Here is a 4,915-nt window from a genome sequence, read left to right on the forward strand (position 1 = left end):
GTCACCCCTAGTGTGAGGCGTTCAGGCCTAGAATGTGTGGTCCACAAGCTTTTTCATGCCTCTATAAAGCCTGCTCCACATGTGCTCCAACCCTCACACCCTACAACCTCTATATCGGGGTTCTCTCTACACTTTTTGCCCATTTTTTTTCGACTTATATATTGTGTTGAAGCTCTGACACACCCACGGAAACTCATCTGAGTAGTAGTCTTTGAGTAGGAGATCATGAATCAGTATTCTACAAGCTTAAATCCCCGTTCTCATCAGTAATACTCTGTAAGTGAGCTACATTTACTCTTCCTCCATGTAGTGTATAATTATAGTTTAATTGATTAATAGGAACCTATAATTAAGATTTATCTGTAATTCCAAGTCATTATAGTTTTACGTCGTTAATAGGAACCTATAAATGAAAATGAAAAATTTGGGTTGAAAATCGGGACGTCACAACATTCACAATGGATGCAATGACGTGGCAAGGTTTTTTCCACAATGTGGCGGCTATATTTGCATAAACCCTAGATCATTGGGTTTGTACCCCATTTAATGGCACTAACTTAAAGGTTTTTTCATGTTTGTAAACCTCCATCCTCTGAGGTTATGTCACGTCTAAACCCTAGCATCCATATGTGTATCTACTGTGTGTGAAGCCAATTTTATGAAGACTAAAGAAAGAAGATTCCATTTTCATGCTTGGGTGCTTCTTTCCAGCTTTGATCTTTCATCTTATTCTCATTTCTATTCTTTTGGAGGTATAAAGTATTCACATTGCTTATTAGATCTCTTGGTCTAGTTTTAGGTCATTTATGAGCTTTTTGGTCCATATCTTCTTTTTCTTGGAGTTTGAGTGAACTCCAGAACCTTTGTGTGCCTTATTTATCTTCTGGACCATGGTGGTGGTTAGAAAGGGGATCCTATCACCTAGTTTGTTTTCCATGTAATGAATGCAACCATTATGAGCATAGGATTTGAGATTTTGGCTTATTGGGATTTCTTAATGGATAAATTTGGAAACTTTATCCATCTAGAACTTGAGTAGGTTCAGATATGAGAATTATGGTTCATAGGCTCAAGGGTAAAGAACTTAATTCATTAAGCTACAAGAGCCTAGTTTCCAAGGAATGACAGTATGCTTTCCACGACATGGAGACTAGTTTCATCACGATTGTTTTGTCATGTAGCTGCCACAACGTGGAAAGTTGGTGAGGGATGACTTTGACCATTGACTTTTTAGTCAACTTGAGGGTTTTAGATTGTAGACTAAGTTGGTACTTATATATTGATGAATAGATGATTCTAGTACTAGTCTTCACTGACAAAGATTTCTTGTGTTAGTGTGATATTCACGAGGTGAGTCTCTTCACAATATTACCTATGTCATAGTGGAATGGCAACATTGGAAGGGTTCTGAATCCACTTGCAGACCCAAGGAGGATTTGTGCACCAACTACCACTACTACAAAAATACCCTTTTACGACGTGCAAACCATGACACTCAGAGATTTATGTTACGCAAAACAGAGTGACCTTAAAATGGTGTCATATCTTCAAAAAATTTAAGTATTTGGGTCATGAATTATTTCGTGCCATTAAATTAGTGTCTCAAAGAAAAAAAATCAAAAACACGGAGGGCGCTTTATATTAAACGTGCGTCCTCTATAAGCGTCGCCTTTTAATTTTAATGAAACGCGCGCCAAAAATCGAGGTACTACTAAAATATACTAGGGCTTTTCAAACAAAAATCAAAACACTCAGTGATCATCACTCAATACACTCTCTACAATCGATCGTTAACTTTCGCCTTGCCTTGCAGAACACGTCTCCTCCAACGATGAAAGGTTGCATCTCTTCCGGCTGACTTCGCCTTGCCGAAGACCTTGGGCTCACCTAAGATCATTGGAGACTATTCAATTTTACGTGTCATAGGTCTGATTAAGGTATTGGAGAAATCACTTGAGCTTGGTGTTCCTGTTAAAATGATTCAGGCAAACTCAACTTCCCTGGTTGGCTAGAGAACCAAGTAACATAAGAGAAAGAGAAGAAGAAAGTCGACACAAAGGGAAGAAGCGCCTCGTATCCATGAAATCAATGATAAATTGAACACATTCAAGGGTTTCTCACCTTCTGAAGCTTCTCAAGTTGAACACAAGGTAACATTTCTAGAAAACTGATGCTCTTAGTTGGGTTTTATCCTCATGTATATTCTTGCACTTAGTTCGGTTTTCTCCTCCGATTGTCGATTATAGCTGCTCTGTTTATGGTTTCGTCTTGTGTAAACCTCCATGGGAGGTGAATGCACTCTGTGTCTATAAAAACGAAATGATCCTGTAAATTAAAAAATAATCTAACCGATATCAACTGTGAGTTATGAAGGAATTCTTTATACTTCTGTGAGAATTCCTTGGCTAAAAGTTCATCTCTTTGGCAAACATGATCCACATCTCGTTCTTGTTCATCATTGAGTTCTTTTAGTTGATTTAGGGTCTCTTTATTCTTCTCAACAACCTGAAAAAAGTACAATGTTACTATTATGATATTTTGAAAAATGGGTATTCATTATTTTTAATAAGCTTAAAGGCTTACTTGCTCAAATCTTTGTAATTTTGCACTTGTTTCAATAAGAGCACGATGCAAAAAAGGAAGTTGAGGATCACCTACAACCTTATATGTTTCTCAACAAGCCTCACCGGAGATAGTTTCCGAGACAAAACCATTGGAATTGAAAAACAATAATATTAAGTAAAACAAGCTTAAAGATGTCATTGTTTTATCTTAGACTAGTTTCTGAGACAAAACTATTAGAATTGAAACTCAAATGCTTAGAAAAAAAAACATTAGAAAACTCACTTGAGTAAGATTGTTGATTTGAAAAGCATAAATATGTCATAGTTTTAGGTAAAGTTTTAAACATTAAGGTATGATAAACAGCAAAGGCATGCCTAAAATAGAAATGACAATAAAAGACAATCGAAATAGTAATCAAATGCTTCAAAACATTATATGTTTTCATTGATAATCGAGTTTTATCGATGCAAGATGAAATAAAAAGAAAGGATATAGGAACACAGAGAAAGGATCTAAAAGGAGCCATGATCATGTTTTGCATCAATCATGTTTAATTTTTGTATTGAATTGAATTAGATCTCTTTAATTCCACTTCGAATAATATTTTGGCAAGCCTAATGTAGCAAATAGAGATGAAAGTTGTTCAAGAAACAACTTTATGAAATTTATTAAAGATGCACATATATTGGACTTGTTGTAGAAGTATAAATACAACACCTAGTGACATAATACATAATACTAAAGCTTTTTGAACCACAAATTTCTTGAGCAATCTCTAATTCATTTAAGCTCTTCTCATCTTCATTTGATCATTTCAGCTTCAACTTGTGATTCAAAATTTAGAAGTACTCTTTTAATGGATTCAAAATCTTGCGATTTCTCAACTATTGGTTATAGGATAAAGCGGTCCTAACCACGATAGGTCTTTGTGTGTTATTTCTATCATTTTACCCTTTACATACAACAAAACTTGTTCACTTGTGTTATGAGTCTGAAATTATGTCAAAACCTATTCAGATTATTTTAAAATTTTCTTAAGTAAGATTGTTGACTTTAAAAGCTTATGATGTTGCAGATTATTTCAAAATTTTCTTGATTTTCATTAAATTCTAATTTTATTTATGTGAAGTTTTTATATTCTGCAATTCACCTGAAGCTGGATATTGTTAACCTTTAAATTTAAGTTTAATTTATTTGGGCTCTCTTGTTTGTGTAGCTTCTAGTATGAAAGATGTTCCAACTGTTGCAGCCTCAGAGGGTGATAAGAGGGTGATAAAGCAACAATTTCTGCTATAAATTACAACGATATTCCACATACTCAGATAAGAAAGGTATATTACTATTATTTATCATACATATTGATATACCCTTATCAAAACAACTATATGTATAAAAATAGGGACAAACTATTATGTATAGTGTCTAACTGCCTAATGCACTCTCTCTCTCTCTCTCTCTCTCTCTCAAGCCAACAAATCTCAAATAACAAAACCTTATATCATGAATGGGAACTCTCTCTCTCTCTCATGGATGTTTTCTTCTTCTTCTTCTTCTTGCTGTACTGCTATAACCTAAAGAAATTCAGCAGGAGCAGCTGCATGATCCAGATCACAACAAACCTTTGGAGCATTCAAAAATTCTTGACCAGTTAGAAAGTAAGATGGGATTTGATGTGAAAACTATATTATTTCACTTTCTGGAATTACCCTTCTGTCCTTGACATTTTTCTGCCTATGAAACATAGTTTTAAAGCCTACAACTTTCATAAGTTGTGTAAACATAAACCCTTCTTCTTCATCAGACTCATCAACTTGAACAATTCCATACTTATGTTTGAATTCATTTCGGGCTTCCTCATTCAATTCTCAGTATAAAGCCCAAACCTCTCCTTTCCTAAAATGGATAATAAATGATATGTATCTACCATATTTTGTTTACATGAACTGAATTGGATCATATACAATATATTTCAGCGATTAAAAATCCCCTATGACTCAAGTACCTAATCAAGGTGTAAAAAGGTCAAAGTCAACAACTTCTGCATTCATTATCCTTTCTGCAACTGCCATTCCTGGAATTCTACTTTTTTGCTGCATAGCCTTCATTTGTTATAGGAGAAGGATCAATATCAGGAAATCACATGATACCTAAACATCAATCCTAAATTTAAATCACTGTTTTTGTCTAAGCATGTATAGTATTTGATAAACTTTAAAATTCCCATTTTCCATTTTCTTAAAATTAACCTTGTGTGAAAAATAATTAGGAAAACAGGGACTCTGGTGATTCTTGGCATCCCACCGTCCTTCTGAAAAATAATTAGGAAAACATAGCCTTTATTTTTTCTTGA

At 34.5% G+C, this 4,915-nt stretch overlaps 1 long non-coding RNA gene across 1 annotated transcript; it reads right to left on the reverse strand.

The window, feature by feature from the left end:
* Positions 1-1,555: 1,555 nt before the first annotated feature.
* On the reverse strand, positions 1,556-2,802 carry LOC145094697 (uncharacterized). Its single transcript, XR_013703497.1, has 3 exons — positions 2,387-2,802; positions 2,122-2,306; positions 1,556-1,968 (listed from the first exon to the last, which is right to left on the reverse strand). It is a non-coding gene; the product is annotated as an uncharacterized LOC145094697 (long non-coding RNA).
* Positions 2,803-4,915: the final 2,113 nt, after the last annotated feature.

This window comes from Lactuca serriola, chromosome 3 (genome assembly GCF_051521515.1).
Source record: "Lactuca serriola cultivar US96UC23 chromosome 3, Lser_US96UC23_V15, whole genome shotgun sequence".
In the NCBI taxonomy this organism is placed as follows: Eukaryota; Viridiplantae; Streptophyta; class Magnoliopsida; order Asterales; family Asteraceae; genus Lactuca; species Lactuca serriola.